This window comes from Vanacampus margaritifer, chromosome 6 (assembly GCF_051991255.1).
Source record: "Vanacampus margaritifer isolate UIUO_Vmar chromosome 6, RoL_Vmar_1.0, whole genome shotgun sequence".
In the NCBI taxonomy this organism is placed as follows: Eukaryota; Metazoa; Chordata; class Actinopteri; order Syngnathiformes; family Syngnathidae; genus Vanacampus; species Vanacampus margaritifer.
In genome coordinates this window covers 19088862-19112917 of record NC_135437.1, presented here as the reverse complement: position 1 = coordinate 19112917, position 24056 = coordinate 19088862, and the positions used below count along the sequence as shown (strand labels likewise).

The 24056-nt window shown below is 38.4% G+C and overlaps 1 protein-coding gene across 7 annotated transcripts in view; it reads left to right on the top strand.

Moving 5' to 3' along the window:
* megf11 (multiple EGF-like-domains 11) overlaps positions 1-24056 on the top strand; it is a 123705-nt gene that overhangs the window by 55241 nt on the left and 44408 nt on the right. The gene's annotated exons all lie outside the window — the stretch shown is intronic.

Here is a 24056-nt window from a genome sequence, read left to right as displayed (position 1 = left end):
TTGAATGAGATAAGTGAATATGGCTTTGTAAACGTCAAGACAAAGTGCTTAAATACGTGCAGAGAAAAATATTTACTGTTAATATTTATGTAGAAGTGCTGCTGTATCAAAATGAGTAGTCTTGCCTCAGAAATTAGTAGGGTTACATTATGTTTGTTTTATAACTGCAATCCATTTCTGTTTGCCTGTAGTTCAATCTTGAAATAACTTGATGGTTTAAACTGTGAAATTAGTTTGTATAAAAGGTATGTATGTTACTATTTTTGCGCTTACTGTATACATTGCATTTATTATAACTCCTAGTAAGAGATCACTTTCTGAGCCACGTTCTTTTTTTTTTCTTCTTTTTTAGAGCTCAGTATTGATCGATTTGACATCATCATTGCTCTCCTTTTTAGAATTTTTTTTTTTTTTAAATGTTGTTTTTTTTCTTTCTCTTTTTTTTTTTTTTTTTTTTTAATATATATACATATATATATATATATATATATGAGCCACGTTCTTTCCACTGCAAACTTTATGAACTTTGAAAAGGCAGACCACGCTGCCAACTAGTGTTTTAGAGGGGTATGTGCAGAGCAGCGCTGCCTCCCTCGAGCAACTCAACTCACACAACACGTTCTCAGTACACAACAATAAATCAACCTGTCAGAATAAAGAATGAGAAATTATATCAGTAGGGTTAGTGTATGGATCTATGAATTTTCATTAGCAAGAAAGCCATTCTCTGATTAGCAGATGTGTGTAAATCACCTGCTCCTGCGTCAATGCAGACTTACAGTGAGTTCAGCAGCAGTGCCTGCCCAACCCCCCCCCACACACACGGGTGAGACTGCAACATGGGAGTGTGTCAAGCTTTAGGGGGGTACCCCAGGAGACTCTTCTCCCACTCTTGGTTGGTTAGAGGTGCAGCTGAGCGTGCAGGTGCTTTGCTAATCCAACTTATTAAAAGACTTGAGCGGCGAAACAGAGGCATTATTCATAACTTTGGATTACCATCGCAGGCGCCATTCCAGGCTTTTCATTTACAAGCTTTCATCTGTTGAAAATGCGCAATGTCTGCCAATTCTCAAATTAAATCTGCCCTCCTTTTTGTAGTGTAAATGGCATGTCTTCCTTATTCCGCATATGTGAAATACAGACGATGCAGTCTTATCAGCCTCCATATATGAGCATTGACACATACGACACAGTTATGTTCATTTTATTGATAATAGTATGTTTGTGTTTCAGGAAAGGTATTTAAGATCAAATAAAAGCCAGTTCTCGGGTTTGATTGCTGGGGAGAGGGTGTGCGCTGGTCACATAATAAGGAATGTGCGAATGTGATTAAAAAGCATGTCACACAGGCTTGGAGATGAAGTGGGATGCTCAGCGGCCTAAAGCGAAAGTGACAGCCTTCCAGCCAGTCATTTGGCTCCCAATCAAAGGCTTGGACTTACTTTGTGGAGCAGCACCTGGCAGGAAGTTGTTTTGTATATATGTCAGGCGGCCAGATGAGACTCCGACTGTTTTTTGGGGCCGGCGAAGGGAAGGCGATAAGCTCCCAGTGATTCACCAAGTTGTCTTGCGGCAGAAGATATCGGCCGTTTTTTTGCCTTTTTTCTTTGCCGCCTACTGGGATCCACCTGCTGATGCCAGAAAATATTTCATCCTCTCCCCAGTCTTGAATCGAGAGTCCCGCTGGGACTAGAGCTGCCCTGTGACCTGCGTGGGGTCCCCAGGGATGGCTTCCACAAGGACACAGTGGCTAGTATAAAGACGGTTAGACGAGGACAAAACAGGATGTTTCTTGTTGACTGTCACAATTCCGAGTTTAGATTTGAGTTCTCCTGAGGAATGAATGAATGTTTAATTGTTGCTGCCGGTTTGTGTGGCGTGTTTGTGCTCTTGAACATATTCTCCTATCATCATTTTATGTTTATCTTCTCAGTTCTCAGTGCACAACATTAAAATGCATTTTTATGTTTCGTTTTGGCTGTAAAGCTTGAGCTTTCTATTGTTTTGCTGTCTTCTAGTTTTATGATAAAATCTACTCTTATCTTGTGTTGCTCAACAAAAGTGTTCACTTTGAAATATAAACTGTGGCAGTAAATAAGTGCTGTAAAACGATATGGAGTGTAATAGTACAGGGGCAGTGCAATGTATGCAATTTCATGAGTTTGGCTGAAAATGATTACCGGTAAATGTATTTTGTCCTGCCTCCTGTTTATTTTGGATGTAATTCCACTTATGACCAATAGATGATGTCACACTATTTTGTTCGACATGGTGTAAATTTGAAAGAAGAATAAAGACTGATTTACCACATAAACAATTTCAATCTACACTTGTAGCCCTTACTATCGCTAAAAAAACAATTCTTGTTAACTGGAAAAATAAACAAACTCTGAATATCGACCAATGGTCTAACCTCCTCATAAATCACATTTTAATGGAAAAAATATCTGCCTCAAATAAAAACCAAATATCAAAATTTATAGAAACATGGTCTACGTATATAGAATTTTTTAACCTAATTCCGGTTACTTAATTCTGTCTGTTAGCGAGAGCCACTACATCGTGATAACTTACATTGATGTTTCTGCATTTGGCAATTTATTATTATATTATATTATTAGTATGGGATTTTTTTTTTTAATGGGCTTTAGGTGAACTGATGAATACACACACGCTCGCACGCACGCACGCACACACACACACACACGCACATACAAAAAAAAGTATATATATGTATATATATATATATATATATGTGTGTATATGTATATATATATGTATATGTATTTTAAAAAAAAAAAAAACATTTATTAAAATTTTTTTAATTGATTTGTTATTTAAAAAAAAAAAAAAAAAAAAAAAAGAGAGCAATGATGATGTCAAATCGAATGAACAATACTGAGCTCTTCTGTAAAAAAAAAAAAAAAAAAAAAAGAATAAAGACAGGAAGTGTTTCAGCTCAGCATAATTTTTGCTGAAGATTATTGAATGTCAAATCCTCTTCAATCCTGCTTTTTACGCCTACAGAAAGTGACTGCTTTAGGTTCATTTATTAATGTACATGTTTGCGCAAGATTATTCGAGTTTATTGTAAGGTGATAAATTTGTTAATTTTGAAAAAAAAAGAAGGGATTTGCTACCTGTAAAGTGTTGGTCCACGGGTATGCGGGTACGGGTACGAGTGTTTTTGTGTTAGGGTTAGCTCTTCCACTGCTCTTGCTCTTTCTCAATATAGAATTTGAACTATTTCTACTGTATATCACATATTTGATGAAGCGGGGATTACTGTAGTCAATCATGGAAATGTGCTCAATTTCCCGTACCCTTGGGAGAATATTAGAATATAAGTAAGATAGGCACAAAGCGTCATCATTATCTTTACGGTCAAATCTGGTTGGTTAGCTACGGTCCATGACGCAACATATACCCCCCCAGTTGTCTCCAAATGGCACAAGGTTGGTGTAACACATATTTAATTGATGAATGTAGCCCCCGGAAGACTTGCAAAAGCAAATTGCTCCAGACAGGGGGGCAACTTACTTAATGCTAATTGCCAAATAAATCAGTGACATTATTGCATATTATAATTTGGCATCCGTGTTGGTTACTTGTAGTCTGCTGTGGAGGACACGGCAAGCAGCAACTAGTTGAACTATTAACACGGAGCCAGACCTAATCCATGCAGCCAGAGAATGTATTTTGAAAAGACTCCTGTGAGGATTCCCTCCCGGCACCCGTCAACAATATTTACACATTATTCTCTGAAGTGCATGTAAGCCAGATGGTTCCCCTCCTCTCCCACAGCAGCAGGACATTGACATGCATCAGCGTCAAAGACCTACAGGATGCAAATTACACCATCCGGGTGCCACGTGCATGCACAGAAAGACTCATGTCAAGTCAGTTCCCCAGACCATTCATTAGGTGTGTACACAATCTAACAAGGGTTGTAGCTCTGTAGCTACACATGCTCTGCATTGCAATTTAAATCTCTGGCGTCTGGAAAAAAAATCTTATAATTTACAATTTGGCAAACTTGGCGTTTTTTCCACAAATGGATATTTTTGGTCTGTCCACACATGTGGGTGTCATTTTTCACAAATTATTGACCAATCTAAAGTGTTGGAAATGGTTTGTTCTCTTTGATGATGCAATGTTAATAGTGAAAAAATATTTTTGAGGTACAAAGTTATATATATTTAATAATATAATAATTTCTTGATGCCATGATTATATTCTGTTTTATTCAGTAGGATTACAATTCGATTTGAGACAGTAGCTTTTGTGATGTTTATATGTTTCAACAGGTAAAAGATCTCCAAAGCCCAAACTATCCAAACAACAAAGAATCTGCAATGTCAAACCGATTTATATCTCTTAAATATCTCTCTCATTAAAAGATGATTAGTTATGTATCTTGATATATAGGGTGTGACATGATTCAAAGATGTAACAATTTTGAAATGTAACGGTTCGTCAAATCAAAACCAATATATATATATATATATATATATATATATATATATATATATATAAATGATTTTGATCAGAAAATCGTTTTTTATTTGACGAACATTTTAAAATCGTTACATCTTTTAATGTTGTTAAATGTTGAATTGAGGTATATGTATATATATATATATATGTGTATATATGTATATATATGTGTATATATATGTATATATGTGTGTATATATGTGTGTAAAAAATGTGTATATATGTGTATATATATATGTGTATATATGTGTATATATATATATGTATATATGTGCATATATGTGTATATATATATATATATATATATATATATATGTGTGTATGTGTATATATATATATATATATGTGTGTATATATATATATATATATATATATATATATATATATATATATATATATATATATATATATATATATATATATATATATATAAATATACGTATATATATGTGTATAAATATACGTATAACAATCTAGCTTTTTACAGATACTAACGCTCAGTTTTGATTGACACCTATGTTTATCGTTATTGTTGGTTGGCAGTAGCGTAGGTGTGCACTGCATCACACTGAGAGGTGTTTAAAAAAAAAAATTGCCCCCTCATGTTAGCTAATATGGTGAAAACTCCTCTTCGCAGGATGCAGTGCAGTTAAAGGACTATTATAAAAACAATATACTGTTAAACCAACACTTCACGCATGGAGTGTAACAGCAGAATATTTTCAACACCTCTGGAATTGGGTGTGATTACATGTCCTTGCTGTTTTAATGGTACACTATCCCGACCCCTGCGTGGGTCCAGTTCCCACCGTTGTGGAGTGTTGGTGTGAATGTGAACGGTCTCTATACGTGCTCTGTGATTGACTGGCGACCAATCCGCGGTGTGAGCTCGAGAAGATGAATGGATGCATTTATTAGTGTGCCTAATAATTCTTTAACCCTTAAGTTTGCCCACAGTTATCTCCGGTGCATTATAATTAACTACATTTGAATGGTCTATAACACCGATACATTACCAAATTGATTTCCCTAATTAAACTACCCACTCAATTGAAAGTATTTCTGACGCTCAATGTGCGATTTAACAATCTTTTTTTATTTGTAACCAGTATTTGAATCTCATACCGATATCTTTTTATGCCCCAAAAGTTATGGCCAGTGAGAGAGTATTTGATGATTATTACCACAAATAAAAATCTATTAGATTCCTCATTAGACAAACATGCATTTACTGACAACTATAACAATTTATTTTGTACCGGTTAGGCTTCTGGCATAATAGTGGAATAATAGGATATCCATAGCACTTTTTGCGGAGAGCAGTTCCAACTGTGTGAAACGATGCATGTGCGTGATCGAGTGTGTGTCCATATATCCGTGCATCCTCACAGTCAACAGTATTCAAACATTCAAGTGAGATTTTGCATGCCTATGTCAAGTGAGTTAAAACAGCTGTTTGTGTAAATTGTTTTTTTGGCCTCAGTGAGCGCATTGACTCTCCGCTCTGCTCTGGAGCGTCTCGTGCCATCCCATTAAACAGGATTTATGGCACCCGTGAGCTCACTACTCCATTGCATTTTGGGAGAAGGCCTCAAATGTGTGTGTACATTTCTGCGGGTGTGTTTTGATACGTGGAAGAGAGAGAGAGGGGGCGGGGGGGGGGGGGTTGTGGATTTTACCGTGTGTGGATGGTCAGCGCATCGCATTCCGACGGCCGCTATCGCGCGGATGTTTGTCATTATCTACTAAGAGAGTGTCTGAGAGTCTGCATAGATGGCCTGATTTAAGGACATTAAAAGGCCTTATCTGCTGTCCTCAAGAGAAGGTCAGCCCGTTTAAAATATCAAAAATGCCACGATAACAGTTTATAGAGATGCAACGCCTCCTGAATACTAATGCAAAAACAAAGCTCATTTTGCAGTCTGGATGTCACGCTTGGGTTGGGTCCATTGCTATTTTTCAGAGGTTTGTCTGAGCGGACGTTGTCTAATTATTATTTTTGATGGGTTGTTTACACAAACGCAAAATATGCTCCACTGCATTCCATCCATGTATTGCGATGGTGTTCGTATGCTGTTTAGCTTGGAGTGCTTTCTTGTATCTCAGCCGAATCTTCTTGTCTTCAAGGTTGTCTCGTCATCACCTTCCAACTCTTTAAAGCGGAACGGTGTCTTCTCCAAAGGCGATGGATGTTTTTTTAACGTTGTGACGGTTCAAGCATCGCGACACACATATACAGTACAATACATCATGTGATAAAGGCACAAACACTTGAGCATTTCAAAATGTTACCAGAGCTCAATAATGGCTGCAGGGCACAAGTTGTTTTTATTTCACTGTTGGTACTTAAAGTGCTCTCAGGCACACAATTGTAAATTGGGACCGCTGTGGTCAATATCAACACATAAACAATGAAATAGAAGTAAAATATGTCGCGTGTGCACACAGAGCTACTGTATGTGTGCTACTCCCTTTGTGCATCAAAGTAAAACAACGTAAACACTAATATATATATATATACAGTATATGTGTAAATTAGAGCTGTCAAACAATTACATTTTTAATCAGATTAGTCACATCTTAGAATTTTGATTAACCACCATTAATCGCTTAATTAAAAAGGCTTTTTTTATCAAAAAAATTTGCCCGCCAAATTTGACAAGCACCTGTTATGTGTTAATTCTTTCGTCATTTTTTTTCTTTTTTTCTGGAGAACTCAGTATTGTTCATTCGGTAATTTTACCGATTTGACATGTCATCATCATTGCTCTCTTTTTTTTTTTTGTAGTGGATGTGCGTGTGTGTATTCATTAGTTCACCTAAAACCTATTTTAAAAATCCAATACCGTTCACCTAAACCGAACACTTCCAGCCAGAGGCGTGAGGCCGTCAGGAGACCCGAGGAAGGACCAAAGAAAGGAAAGTGAAATCCAGCTCTTTCGGCCAATTCTTTCGGCATTTAATGTGATGAGGACGTCTTCAACATTTTTTGATCCGCTGCATGCTCTCATCCTCATCTTTTTCTAATCCGTTAATTACTTGCATAAAAAAATAACCCCAATATTTTGACATGAACAAATATTCGATGTCATACATAAACAAACGTTTATTAAACGCTTTACTTTAATGCATGTAGTTATGCTTATTACGCTGTCAAGCTAAAGCATCATCTGCTGTCAAAATAATGGTGTGAATAATCTGCGTTAATACATGATTAATGCGATAATTTTTGTGATTAAATAGCTACCACTTTAACTTTATCAGCACTAATATATATATATATATATATATATATACTGTCAAACAATATATTTTTTAAATGGATGGAAGGATAACTAATTAATCGCACAATACCATTCATAATCACAATTAATCGCATTTTTTATTATACAATTTTTTATTTTTTTATTATTATTTTTTTTTATTACAATTTTTTTACTGAGCTTGTAACAGATATTTGCTTGAGTAAAATCTTGGAATTGATGTAAAATCATCAAATAAGAAATTCAAATGCTCCAATAACTTTCAATGGTCCTTGACTACGACTGTGCTCCTGTAAACAAAAAGATCAAAACAAACTCAGTTTTACAGGCATATTCGTCTCATCTAACAATTCTTTTTTTTCTCCAGAAAGACAAAAAAATAAATAAATAAATCAAACAATTCTTAAAACTTCCCGCTTACAGGTTTAGAAACTTCTCACATGTATAGTTCTACATATAGCCCATGTTTATTCATCTTCCCACCAGTGACTCCAAAAAGTTTGGCTGCACACTGAATTAACTGTGTCATTTTTTTTTAACACTTTAATGAATAAATTAATCTCCAGAGTTATTGCTTTAAAAGCTTATTATATTGTATGCATTAATAATGTATGTTTAATTTACTTTAAGTTCCGGAACCCAGGGTGTCATTCCAATGATCCATCCATTCATTTTCTGAACCACGTATCCTTTTCGGACCCATTTTAAATCCATCCGCTTATGTAGTACTAGTTGCCAGCTAGCTCTAAGCTAGCCTGGGTATTTTTGGCTCCTTTCCAGCGTGCAATTGGCCAAACTCCCTTTGTATGGCGTTGTTATGGTGTTAGAGGACCTCAATGAAGTAACAAAGACGAAGGCCTTGATAAACTGTCTAGCTGGGCTTCATTAACCGCTTAGTTGAATCTAACGCTCGGTAGCCGGCTAGCAAACAATTCCGAGTTCTCTTGCTAACATTGCTTTAATACGTTTATAGCCTGAGAACTGAAGCCGTGTATTATTTGCAAACTCTTAGTCAGGTTCTGCTGGAATCTCGCGCGTCTTTGCATCTTCAGGTCGTCTGTGGTTCCTGTGTTGGGGTGACCTTGCTTTATTCTACGTTTGGCGGAATATTAGCAGTCCCTCCCGGATTCCTTTGGTGCCCCTGCAATCTCCTGATGTTTAACCCTGCACTTCATCGCAGTGGTGCAGTGATTACAGGCCATCCTGAGGAACATCGATTGTCCTGCTCCTCCTAGGCAAACCCCACACAATGCTGACGAATGAACTCGTGGCCCTGCCAAGTCCAATTAACTGTCAGTGCCGCATCGACGGGCTCCTCCGTTTGTTGAGAGTGAAGAAAAACAAACTTTTAATCAAATTTGCCTCCAGGCCCCCAGGGTATTTGGGGTTGTAGTTTGCATTCTGCGGCGCCCACATTCATGGCACTATCTCCGGAGGTTCTATTGCATGTAGCGGGCACGGCAACTTGCACCTTTTCTATTATCGCTGCCTGATAAATCGGCTAGCATTTTATTAATCATATACAGCTGCACAGCAGGGTAACAAGCGCGAATGGGTTCATTTGTATTTGCATCCCTTAACATACAGTACAGCGACGCAGAATTACCTTCGTGCATTGTTTATTTTCGGTGGGAGTTAACGGCGCTCTCGCACGAGTGCATGTCATTGTTTTGAATAGCAAAAAAAAAAAAAAAAAGTTTTTCTTTTTTTTTTTTTCTGGAGAGCTCAGTATTGTTCATTCGGTAATTTTACCGATTTGACATGTCATCATCATTGCGCTCTTTTTTTTTCTTTTCTTTTTATAGCAATAAAATTATTGACTGGTTGGTCAATAAAAGCAGGTTCCAATCTTGCAGAATAGTTTTTTTTTTCAAAGTATTAACATCTCCACAAATCCCCTCTGTTAATTCTCCCAAGGTCGAGATAAACAACTGCGCTCTGCTCTCCTGTGATTAGAGTAATGCAGACATTACGAACCCCAAAATTCAATTAAATTGTTTGCTTTTGCCACACAGGGAGAAGGAAAAAAGGGCAATCGAACTATCTACTTTGGGCATTCCAACTCTAGTTTCCAAATATTGACAAAAGGCACTCTGAGTAATGAGGGTCAAATAATCCAAAGTATATGAACGCATGAAGAAAATAAGGATTTGGTCACCACCTTTACAGCTAGAAAATCTTTCGGGAATGATTTCGTGTCTGTGAGAATTTTGTGAAATGAATTGAGGGTTTGAGAGAGTCTGACTCACAATCTTTAAAAAGTTGTTTGAAGTGGTTGAAGTCAGGGCTGTTCTACATCTGCATCTGTGGCCCTTGCACTTGTAGAAAAGAAAAAAAAACGGATGCGGCAGTAGCGCAGTCACGCTCGCCATGTCCTGTTGCGTATTCGCAATTAAAGGAGACTTTTTATTGGACGAGAGTGCTGACATTCCACTTCAGCTGAAATGAAGAAGCCCCCCCCCCCGTCTGAGGTATTTGAATTGAAACTCCTCACTTTGTGATGCTCTTGCCTTTTGTTCCGGGCAGATGCGTTTTAAAGAACCAATGACACAACCCCCCCCACACCCAACCCCCACCCCCACCCCCCAACCAAAGAAGACAGCACAAAAAGAGGTTTTAAGGTCCGCGGATCGATATCACCAGCGCTCGCGTGGACTCTCAAACAAGATTCCACGTGGATTTGGTTTCTTACATCGTCTCCTTGTTTAGTTTAATCAAAAGTGACCCGTGATTACACGTATTGATGTGTTGTTTTTAGTATTTTAGACACTCTTCCTCCCATGCTAGTAATCAATCACAATTGAAGGCTCATGCTGACAGTCGCTGGAACCTTGCGTCTTTTTCCCCAGATGACTCAATTCATTTGTTTGACGCCTCTTTAATGTAACTACGGTATGTTTTCAATCTCTCTCGCTCGCTCGGGCTCTCTCTCTCTCTCTCTCTCTCTCTCTGCCGCATGCACACACGTAAAGCCCCGTAAGTTTACTTCACTTTGACTTTGAGACTGGAGGGAGAATTATTCATAAGCCGCGTGAGTTTCAGATCGAGGAAGAACGACGCTGCTTTCAGAACCAGCGGTTCATTTGACATGAACGCCAGGATTTCCTCTTTTTTTTTTTTTATAGGAAAAAGTCTCAAAAGAATCCATTTTATCCTGGAGAGATGAGATTGTAAAAAAAAAAAAAAAAAAAAAAAATGAGATGCACTTTTCTGTTTCTGTCCTTTTGTACCATGCAGCTATCTACTCTATCTATCAATCTTTCGTCCATCTCTGTAGCATATTGAATGTGTTCATTTTCCTTTATATTTTAAAGATTTCTTGTTAGAACACATTTGTAGTATTTCAGGGGATTTTTCCTGGCAGAGTATGTTATTTAAATAACGCTCCAGCAACAGCAAACAGTGTCAGCTCACGGATGCCAGCAAAACATCCTTATCATTTCCCTTTTCTCCACCGATGTAATATACTCTAATTTGGCACTCGTGGTGCCCGGGCATGCAGGAACTCAACCCAAGAATTTATGACTTTATAATGATCATTTGCATAATGTGATATCATTAAAAAGCAATTATCGCTTAATTTTTGTGCGCCCGTGTCTCTGTGTTGTTTGGAGTAATTTAGTAGGTATCGGGGCGCTCCAGCTAAATTGCACTCAGTTTGAGGGATACGTCCATAACCTGTGGCATATGACAGGTACATTTATTGGTTTGGCTGAGAAAAAAAAAGCTGTTTGCTAGCATCGAGGGAAACAACAGCACTAACCACTGACCACAATGTACAGTCACAAACATTTTTACTTTCATCGTTTGTCAGGTCACCTGTTAGTTACTCATTCTCTGACTGGACGATACCATTAGCATCTTGGCTCACAAGTGAAATCTAGTAAAGACATAAACGTGAAAATAAACTAAAATGCTTCATTTGCTTACCAACATTAAAAGACCCTGAAGTCAATTGAGATATTAGCTTCTAAAAAGCATAATAGAAGTTTGAAGAGAATTGCTGAAAACATGTACGCTTTAGAGCGCCTCGTTGTCAGCAGTGAGTGTGCGTATGTCATGGAGAGAAAGGTGAAAAAAGTCAGGGGAAAACTCCGATGTGACTGCATGTGGACCGGGATTTCGATCTGGCACTTCTGCTTTAGAGCGCCTCGTTGTGGGATGGAAAAGCCCCGGACGACTCAGTGGTGTGTGTGTGGTTTTGTTTTTGTTACATAGTGGGGCCAACATTCCGGGATTTCACAGAGTTGTGGGGCAGACCCGTTCATGTGGGGCCATTTTTCTGGGCCCCAGAAGTTAAGACCTCTTTTTGAGGGTCAAGACTTGGTTATAGAGTTTAAGTTTGAATTGGGTTATGGCTGAGGTTAGGGTAAGGAATAGGCATAGGCAATCATTTTTGATGGTTGTGGTTAGGGGAAGGGGCCAGGAAATGCATTATGTCTATGAGATGGCCCCACAAAAATAGTAAAACAAACTTGTGTGTGTGTGTGTGTGTGTTGGGGGGATAGGTGTTTTTTTCTTTTTATTGTACTATGGATGTTTTAATTGCTTAGCACTTTGAGTTGCATTTTAAAATATGAACGGTGCTATTATAATAATAAAGTTTGATTGATGTGACATTTTGAGAACATGTTGGCTGTCTCAGTGGGTAACAGCAGCTTCTCTTAAAATGTGTGTTATTTTCAACTACATCTATACTGATAACCCCGTAACCCATAGATGTAATCATCAGTATGGGTAATTTTTAAACCTTGTTGGATCCAAATCTCGAGTCAATGTGATGGGTCAAACTCTCAACTGAACGCACAATATTGGCTCAGTCCATTTTGGACCCAGCACTGGTTTAGCTAGTTCACCCAATTTGGGTTACTTTTAACCCAGCAGATAGTTTTTTTGTTTTGTTTTTTTGAGAGAGAGCTCAATATTGTTCATTTGGTAATCTTACCGATTCGACATGTCATCATCATTGCTCTCTTTCTCTTTTTTTTGTATGTGTGTGTGCGGGTGTGTGTGTGAGTGTGTGCTCATTAACTCACCTAAAACCTATTAAAAATCCCATGCCGTTCACCTAAACCGAATACTTCAGAATCCCGCTAGAGTCGTGAAGTTGTCAGGAGACCCGAGGAAGGATCAAAGAAAAGAAAGAAAAGTGAAATCCAGCACCGACCAGACATCACCTATTACCCACCGGGTTACCATCCAGAATCTTTCACCAACCCCAAAAACATCTAAATTCCAACCAATTAGGGAGACCTCAAGAGACCAAAGGAAAGACTGAGTGAGGAAAGGAAGGAAGACATTTATTTTACATTTTCAAAATACATTAATTGGCCCTTCCTTAGTGCATGTACCAACCTTTCACTAAATTTAATGGAAAAACAGTTGTGAAATGTTGTGTACTCCGGATCATTTGTACCTTCTTCTAAAGTAACTAACTAAATAAAGACCTAAATATATGCACATGTTCACCCAAATCTTACTGTGTCTATGTACATAAATTTTAAATTTCTTTTCACACGGGTGTTATGACGACAAAAGAATTTCCTGAGCATGCTTTGACTTTCTCATGACGCCGATGCGGGCGCCCCTATCGACATTCCACGACTGAACATCAGTCTCTGCATGCGCTTTGACCGGGACCCCTTGTCATTGACTGCTAATGCCCCGCGGCACAATTGGCTCCATGCTAATTACAATTGATAATTGAAAAAAGGAAATCGATGTGTGCAAAATAGCGAGTGGTAAGAGTTGTTTTTTTATCCGGTTGACATTGTTTTTTGAGCTGTGTGTGATGCAGCACAAACATGACTTTTGTTTATTGCACTGCAGTAAGTGTGTACTGGCGCGCCTGGTGGAAGTAAACCATTATCCCCCTCTCAAGGCTTTTTGCTTGTTGCTATATTAAACGAAAGCGAAAGGTCTCTGCAGGATGAGTCGGGTTATTAAATAAAAAGAAAAGTGTGACCGTCAGTTTTAACAATATGATGATCCACAAGCTTTTATGAGCTGCGTGTGAGGTTCTGTAGAACGAGCGCCTGGTTTACTGCGCAGGAGTGTCTTTTCACGCTCGGCTCGTGCTGCTACAAGAAAAAAAATGAATGGTTTTATTTGAAATACCATAAAGTTGTTTGGAATTAAGACTGCAAAGATGCAGTCTGGTCATACTCAGTAGCCTTGTAGCTTACACAGTAGCGCACTTTTTTTTTTTTAAATCAGAAATGCGTCGTCCTTAAAACCCTGGAGAACCCACGGGGTCAAATTTGGCCCCTATAAATTCTGCTACTCAAATAACACAGACCTCTTTTTTTTCTTTTTTTTTACAAATTTAACTTCAAAAGTCCAGAGTGCCACTTCGGACCCCTGCATGGGGCCATCTAGTGGAGGAATATTGCAATTACATGAGCCAGAGTGGTGGTGACAAGATGGCTGGCAACATGCTGTTTTGTTGAGCTGGAAATCAATCCAAACAAAACCATCTTCTCAGCATACCATCAGATGGTAAAATTGTGGGTTTTTTTGTTAATCTATTTCATATCATGTTGCAGAATGCCTAGGAGTATGTTTTATATATATATTTTGATAAATTAGCAACTCTGAGCTAGTTGAAAAAACAAGGGTTAAAATTGAAAAAAAAAAACATATATTTTGGTGTTCAGTCAACTTATAGCAGTCATTTAATGTATAATTCATAATTTTCCAAAGAAGAAAAGGGTTCTTGGGTTCTCCAGGGTTAAATGAGTTAAGTTATTTAGTCATCACGTTGAACAATCCGGATAATCAACCGTCACATCCTGTTTATACCCCTTCCACCTGCAAGGCGCTATCAAGTAGCCCGGACGCACGTTCGGACTCAAGCGTCTGAGCAATTTGTGTTCCGAGCGTCTCCTCCTTATGTTGTTAACTTGGCCCCGTGCTCATCAGTCCTCAGGGGGGGAAGGAAATGCACAGGGCCTCGGAGAAGATGAATTAAGGCAGGATAACAAACACGCACAACAACAGAAGCTGCTGCGAGCCGCTTCTCCAATCTAGCAGAACCACCCCTTTATGACTATTGGCAGATTTTTATGTATGCTTTCCAAATGCATTTGTCAAGCTAACAGCGACGTGTCCGTGCTGTAGTTTTGTTCTGTTTACCTTTCGCGGCTAATATCAAAACCTTAAATGGCTGCAGCATTTGTAATCATTCGCATTTGAATGAGTCACGCATGGCAGAAGGTGCTTAGCATTCAAAACTTGGATTTAAGTAAACAATGCTAGACTTGAGAAAAATGCTGACTTCTTAGCTTTTTTTTTTTTTTTGACAACCCCCCAAAACAAGCTTTACCATAAGTGAGGGGTTTTCAAGGTGCGGTCCCCTTGTGGAACATAAAATTGTTATTGCTGTTATTGCTGTGCTGCTGCTTGTATGTGTTAGTGTCCACTTGGGCATTAAAAGAGAGTTGTCGGTTACTTGCAATCTGGTTCAACAATTTAAAGACATATTTAAATGTAGTCCTAAAAATAAATCTCTGTTTGAAAAAACTTTTATGACTTTGTGAAATTTCAAAGTGCGCAAAGTGAAATCCAACACCAACCAGGCACCACCCACAGAGTTAGAAATCCAGAATCTTTCACCGACCCAAGATACATCTGAATTCCGACAGGATTAGGGAGACATCAAGAGACCAGAGGAAGGACTAAAGGAAGGATAGATGAAGCAGAGTGAGATCCACAAATGTCGACCTAGTTTTAAGTTAAATTTTAAAGGGACAATGTTTAGTATTTAGTGCCATCTGGTGGTGAACTAATAGAATCCAACAACATTGAATTTTGAAGCGTGTGCACTACGGTGCTTTAGAGTGACCGCACTTCGAAAGCCTACCAGCAATTACTACGTTCACTATATATATATATATATATATATATATATATACAGTATATATATATATATATATATATATATACAGTATATATATATTAGGGGTGTTTGAAAATATATATATTCGGCAATATATCGCGATATTACAGTGCACAATTCTCGTATCAATTCAATATGCAGCCGAATCGATTTTTAAAGATCAATTTTTGATGGAAATATTCAACAAAATGTCTTAATTAGAGTTAGGGTTCACACTTTAAGCATGGAAGAATGTTATATTAATGGAACATTAAGCCTTAAAATGTGTTTGTTAAATACGGTGGACCACAGCTTATAAGCCTGAAGTACATTTTCAAACAAATCTTACAGTGTACATGTAGAAGTTTATTGATGAGATTTTTCTCAATTTGAATTAAAAAAAAATCACAATGATTGATTTATAGATTATTATCGGGATTAATCGATATCGAATCAAATCGTGACCTATGTATCGTGATACAGATCGAATCGCAAGCTACTAGGCAATTCACACCCCTAATATATATATATATTCATGTTGAAGCATTGGGCCTGATAAAAGCTCTAGTAAAATAATCAATGTGGGATTCCTGGAGAGTTCTTAAACTTAATCTCTGAAACGTAATTACACCATTGAGGAAAATATGCTATTTTAAATGATAAAATTGTAAACAACTAGAATCACAGAAATTTCAATGAACGAATTTGTCTCTTCTATCGGAAGATGTAATTTTCTGAAGAAAGCATACATTAACGGATGCCTCGCTGTTCTTGAAAATTGCGTAAGTAGGAAATAAGGACCGCTTGTGAATGAAGTACATTATGCTGTACTGTATGCAAATCGTTTTATTATCCGCCTTCACTAGCTGATTGATTTTGTGAATTTTCTCTTCTCTAGCGTAGGAACTAAATCACCGACATTAAGCTAATATGGCGTGTTGAATTTTTTTTTTTGCTTTACTGCATTCTAAAGCTGCTCGATCACAGTTTATAATCCTCTCTCATTTGTGTAGTAGTTGCTTAGTTTATATGTTTGCTACCTAGAGTAGAACCAAAACTATAAATGACAAAGATCGTGCACAAGTGTCCATTCAAATGATTAAAATATCCTACCTCACATCTACTCCCTACACACTGATAATAGCAATTTAATCTGACATAGTAAACCTGATGTTCCGTCTGAATTTCCCAAAGAGGAATAAATAACTACAACTAATAAAAACACGGACCAGATAGTGTACCCTGTACAGTATCTGGCGCTATTATAGCCATAAATATAACCAAAGTGAGATAAATGTATAACTTTACACAATCATCATCACTTTCCCCGTCGCACCAATTCTGTGGAATCTTCACTTTATTAGTCCGCGTGATTTATTCCATGTGCTGTGATGAATGCATGAACGTTTGAAGAACTTTATTGGACGTGTCCTGCCGCGTTACCACTAGCTCATTGTCGAAACTGTGCATAATGTGGTGTCAGCTGAATTGCAAGCAGAATTGTGTCATTGTTCCTATAAAAAACGATCAATAAAGTTGCTACTAGTAAGTCATTTTAGTTACGAAAGATTCCAGTTCTTTGTTATGCCATCACTAATGACCCTTTTAACGGACGTTATTTTTTGTATAATAAAACAGTGAATAGTAGGACAGATTAATGAGGGTTCTATTCAGTTTATGTAAAATCACAAAATGATTATAGCTATAAAAAAAAAAAAGAAAAAAGTCAAATGAAGAGTGTGAGAGTAAAGCCGTCAGCAGCCAGTGACACAATTTTCACACATCTGAGATTGAATGCTGCTGTCTTCGTTAGGGACGGGAATCTTTGGACACCTCACGAATCGATTTCGACAAAATGGTTATTGATCCATTTTTAATTCATGTATATTGATGCACTTTTTTTTTTTTTTTACAACACACATTTCTATTTGTCTCGCTAAGTGTTAATCATTTGGTGCCACGGTTCAAAAACTCAAGAGCATGGATTTGAGTCACAGATCACATTTCAAAGAAAAACAACAAACGATAAATAGAACTTTGTCTTCATTTATTTTATGAAAGACTTTTTTCCATTGAATAAAAAGATTCAACTCAAAATGTCAAATATTTCCATTTAGAATATAAAGCACGACACCTTATTTTTTACACGAGCCATAAGCACGCCTTATATTGCACATAAAGTTGCGTTCCTAAAATCTAAAAGGCCATATTTGACATTTTGAAACCGGCCTGAAAATGGACCGTCCAAACTGTTTGGTTTGTTTACATTTTATCCAGTCCAGCATCTGAGGCTTTTCCAATTGGATTCATAATGACGCAAGCCGAAACCTCCTATGTCAATATTTGGTAAATGTAATCTTTTGAAAATGTCTCTTTGACAACACAATGTGTATATTTTAACTCTTTGACTGCCAAAAACGTTAAATAACGTTTAGTAAAATCCTATGGAGGAGTGCCAAAGACGTTAAAAGACGTTTTTTTTTTCAAAACAGGTGAAACTAACCATTTTCTATTGTTGATTACTGAAAAACGGAATAAGGTAGAAACAAACTTTTTTTTTCTGATGAAAGATAAGAGTCCAATCTTTCATTTGGTAGTATGTGTGTTTCCATAGTCCAAACACATAATTTTCTGTGGACCTTGAAAGATCAGTCAAAAATGCTTAAATCGGCTGGCACCCACGGTATTCCTTTTCTGAAAACGTCTGGCAGTCAAAGAGATAAACAAACATACCATTTTTGGGGTCTGCTGATTTTATTTTATTTTCCGAGTTACAAGGATTCAGCCCAACACCAGAGTTGTGATATTTTTAAGGCAATATTCTTGCAATATTACAACTGCTACCATGACTTTGACCCTCTGCATTTTAGAAAACAATTTCCTTTGCTTTTTGTGTTGTTTTTTTTGGGTGATAGCTTACTTTGTCATGCATGAACTAAGAAATGTGTTTTCTGAGTATATTCAACAAAAGACAGAAAATAATGAGGTATGTTCATCTAATGGTGATCGAAGACTCTTACATTGTACTGTAAATCAAGCGTAAAAAGCTCAGTGTTTCTCACTCAACCGGCAACAATGTGTGTTAATAATAATAATGAGGCAGCGAGTCAATAGCAACAATGTGTTTTTCAAAGGAGACACATTGCAAATTTTTTTTTTCATAACCTAAAGCCCAGGTGTCTAAATAACATCAAAACACAGCAATAATGCACTATTTACGCCCCATACGATTGTCCTTCTGAAATCAGAGACCAATCAGTGGGACAAACCTTACAAATGTATGCTGTGGCCAACTGCTTAATTGTAGACGGTAAAATCATTTTGACTCCTGTGGGCAGCTGTCTGTAAACTACGGTGCACTGTGTGTATGTGTCGAATGGACTTTGGCTGTTGTTTGGAAATTGACTCTGGGTTTTCTTAAAGGGCTGATATTAAGTAAAACGCCACTGTTATAAAGCAATGATGTGGGAGTGCAGAACGGCTTGCTCACAGAAACAATATCAGGGAGAAAAAAAAGTGTATTGTTTAATTTCACACTTCATGGGGTGCGTGCACTCCACAGACCCAATTATTTGTGAAAAAGAAAAAAAAGTACATTTTCAATGGTATAGTGTAATCTCGATTTGAATATGTCCTAGTATGATCTTCGACGTTCTATTTTTATTGTCTAAAATTTGTCTTGCTTTTCGTCCATCCGACCGTTTTCATGCTAAGGAACATGTGACTTGACCATTCGTTTCCTGGAATTGATTCATGCAAAGCATGTCATAAGTTGTGTATTTGTTCAACAGCGTTTTCCGCAATGCAATATTTTATGCTTGGCGACACTCGGGCAACATCAATGTAACACATCCTGTCAAAGGGACAGACCTTCAAAATAAAAGAAAACATATAATAACAGTTCCAACCACGCTTTCTTAGGCCACATTGTGGCTCATTTTGCAGTCACGCTCAATAAACAAGCACAAAATTGTTAGGGATCGAGTTCTAAATAGGCCACCTTGGGCTCAACGAGGCTGTGGTGAAACTGCTATTATACTGCAGTGCTCTTATTTTGAAGGCCTGGCTTATGACAGGATGTTATGCTCAAACTTGTCCGAGCGTTGCCAAGCAGACCGGGAAGCTTGTTATTGCCTTTAGTTGTTGATAAAAGCTTGCATTGAGGATGTGGCTTGTCGCCTGTTGAACCCTTTTTACACTATACGACTGAAAGTTCTGAGTTGCAGACATTTAATAAAGAAAGCAAAGTTAAAAGTGAGGTTTATCGACTTTATATTTCTCTGTTTTTGTATGTGGAGCAGTAATTATTCTCTATAAATTGCATTTTTTTTTGTGTGTGTGTAATTTCTGGAACGGATTGATCAGATATACATTATTCACAAAGGGAATTATTGCTTTGGGTTTCGTACAATTTGATTTTAGTCAGACTTTCTGAAACTGAAAACCGAACTATATGAAGTGGCAAGGATCCAACTGCAACAACCTTGCGGAGAACTTTCCCAGACAACCTGATTTGAAAGGGTTTGACTCGTCCATTTTGACTTGAACTTTGAGAGGCTTCTGGTGACTTTCTGTGGCACATCCTCATTATAGGGTGTCAATCAGTGTGTGCTCAGGAGGCCACGCAGAGGAGAACCTGTGAGCAAAATCAGCTGCTGGAAGTTGTTTGTTCTTAATCCCATTGCAGCCGGTCACTCATCTTGAGCGCACTTCAAAGCTGGGCACCAGCGCCACGGCTTTCAGAGCCCGTGACTTGGACGTCACCTTCAAAAGTTTGCCATTGGCTCCTTTCCTCACAATGCAATCTGTTTTGTTCCAGCCAAGGAGATTATACCCAGCACTTTGGGATTGTTCTTCTCCCCTGTATGTGAGGTTATCCGCATCCTTGCTCTTATACAATATGAGCTCTGAGAGTCCAAGGCGGCTTGTGTATGCGTCCGCTCGTTAGGTAGCCTGACCCGGGCCGGTGCAGTTAATGGGTCGGATGGTGAGACTCGCTGGCTTCAGACGCGCGGCGAGACTTGTTGCCGGCGCAAAACAACTCACCGGGGGCGGATCGTCACATCACTCAATTTAGCCGCGCTCCCCAGAAACTGATGTCCTCACGCTCGTGTCCTCTGTGTTCGCTTGCCGCACATCAGCGCTGACTTCTAAATGACAGTTAACTGCTGTCAATGCGGGCAAAGTGAGAGACGCCCGGGCCAAGTTGGATAATGGGCTTCCAACTGCAAGCCTGACGGTTTACGGCGCCGAATGGTTGAGCTCACAATGCAGCTTTGTGTGATCACCTACACAGTAAATTCTGTGGAGTAAATGTGACTCTAAGCTGGGTCTATTTGGTCCCACTCAAAATAGAGTCAAATTTACACTTGGAAGAGAGTAAAATACTCCAGTAATTTTTGTGTCTACGAGAGAATTTGCCTATCACATGAAAAAAAAACTATTTAAGATTTTTCACTCAGAAAATCTAAATAAATTTGGTAAGAAGAGATTTTGACAATTTTTTTTTTTTTTTTACCCAACCTTAGCTTCAACTTTGGAGACTGCTACTTTACCACCTGAGCTACCCCACTACTACAGTTTGCTTTTATCCAAAAGGAGAACAAAAAACATCATTTTTGGTCTTGGAGCTCTGAAAATTCCAGTTGACACACGCGACTCCTCAACCCTTGAGTGACTTTTTTTTTTAACTCTCTTCCAAGTTTAAATTTTACTTTATTTAAAGTGGGACCAAATAGACTCCGTTTGGAGTAAAATTTACTCGACAGAATTTACTGTGTACTGGATACCATGAAGCAACTACATTGTGTTTTTTTATATTTATGAAACTTGGGTCTATTTGAATTGCATTTTTGCAAACCAAATTGCTCCGTGGGGACAGTAAAGCCCTTAAATAGGGTCTGACTATCTGTCATCTGAAGGGTCATGCTTGCTGTTATTATACTTGCTGTATATATCAACAAATTCAACTGAAAATGAAAAAATAAGTAATTTCAGAGATAACGGTGCACTCAGCAATTAGCATGATTTCAACAGAACAAATCAAGATGGAAACTGGGAAGACATGCACTTAACTCATTTGCTCCCAAAAACGTATAAAAATGTTCTATTTTAAATATTGTCACGGTCCCAAAAACGTATTTATACGTTTTTATATATATATATATATTTTTTTTTTGTTTGTTTTGCTAGAGCGTACAGATGGATAGGACAGATTTTTGAATAATGATGAAACTTAGCTATATTCTATTCTAATTGCTGCAAAACTGAAACCGATAGAAATATACTTTTTTTCCTGATGAAAGAAGAGACTCTAATCTTTCTTTCGGTAGGGTCCATGTTTTTATAGCAATAGAACACAATATTCTGTGAGCCTTGCAAAATCCAGTAATACAGCCGGGAGCGAAGGGGGTTGCTTCAGTGAAAATGGCTGGGAGTCAATGAGTTAAACTACTCCTGCAAACTCAATGCCCTGACATTTTTCAAGTACTCAACCTTTAGGTAACCATTAATGCCGCACACGAGGCCACGCAGGAGCAGATTTATGTTCACTCAATACGGCCCGCGAGCCGCGCCGCCTCTTGTGGACGCGGCCGCAGCAGCCACGGCGGCCGAGCGACGTGTTTGACGACCACCCTCTGGGCGCACCTGTCTGTATCCGTGGAGGGAATGATCATTTTCCTGCTGTGTGCCCGGAGAAACAAGCTTGGCTGGCAACCACCAAATAGGCTTCATTGAGCTCCCACATTGGCTGATCACACCTCTGGCAAAGCGGACATACAAGACGGCGGCCCCTTAGCCTGCCAGCAATCAATAGTAGAATATTCACCTAACAGGCTGCAGCCAATAGGGCTCAAAATGTGCTTTTATGCGAAGCAATAGAGCAGGTGTTGATGGAGCTACATCAGGCCATACCAATCACTTAAATCAGCACTCCACTCTCTCAAGAACAATTAGGTTTGCGAGGCAGCCGGCAACCTGCGCTCTGGGCCAATTGGTCTTCCCATAAAAAATGGCTGTTTATTTAACATTGAAGGATTAGCTCTTCGCTTGCAGTTTGTGGGATTATTGAGTGCCTCTAAACACACCTGTCACTTGCGCAGTGTGCGAACGTGCTTGTTTTACACCACTCCCTCAGGCCACACTTGGTCATGTCATCAGGCTATTTACTTGAGGCCACGTGAAGTAGCAATTTTTACAGTGTCAATATAACAGTGCGCTTGCAAGAGCCAAGAGTGCGATTAGGGGAGATGAATGTTGTCTCATTCAGGTATCGTCTGCGCAATTACTCCAATGAAATACAATTAGTTTAGCAAAGTTGTAAAAGCTAACACTTGACCATCAATGCGGTTTTGCCAATAGTGACTTATGTATCTTTAAGATTTGCCGACTTGTAGACTCATTTAAGGTTATGTTTTCTATTAAAGTTCTGATATATTAGCATACAGTAACTGAAATTAGTAGAAAATATTCCCTTTGCAGCTATTCCACAGTTCTGAGAAGACTTTCTACAAAATGTTGCAGTGGGTCTGTGGAAAGTTCAATGATGTTGGAACAGAGAGACGGCCTGGCTCACTGCCTCTGTTCTGGCGCATCCCAAAGGTTTTTGATGGCGTCCGCACCATACTTCTCTGGGCATGCCTGACTTTGTGCACTGGGAACAGGAAAAAAAAAAAGCCACTCCTAAACCGTTACCACCAAAGTTGGAAGCATTGACTTGTCCAGAATGTCTTGTTAAGATAAGGAATTAAATGGTGAGTACGCAATTTTAAAACAGTGAGCAAGATTTAAATGTAGCTTCACTCGCTTCACTAATCCCACCCCCCAACCTCAAGTTTGACCAAAGTGTCATTTATAATGGCATGTAATTATGAAAGCACATAGTTGTAAGAAATAGCTAGACAATGCTGTCCAACTTTGATAAAATTGGCAGCACTAGCAAGTAGCAATACTAAGCTAGCATTAGAACTGTAAACAAGCCTACGTTAGCCACAGCTGCTACCTTGGTAGCAATTCTACAGTGTTACCGTAACACTAAATGTGTCAATTTGAAGTCACATTATTTTGAATGTGCAATCAACATTAGCATTGTAAACAAGCCTGCGTTAGCCAAAAGCTGCTATGTTAGTCGAAGGACGTCTTCGTAACAGAAGCAGGGAAGGTCCTCGAGAGCCACTATCCAGCCTGTTTTCCATGTTTCTCTCCACTAACACACCTGATTCATGATCAGGATCGTTATCAGGCTTCTGCAACGCTTGCCGATGAGCTGATCATTGGATTCAGGACTCGAGGACCGAACTTGGCCACCCGTGTTAACACTAAATGTGTCAGTTTGAACAAGTCATATTTTTTTGGAATGTACAATCTACAAAAAACTAAAAGAGGTGAAAAAAAAATGTTGCTAATTCTGCGTGGCTTCT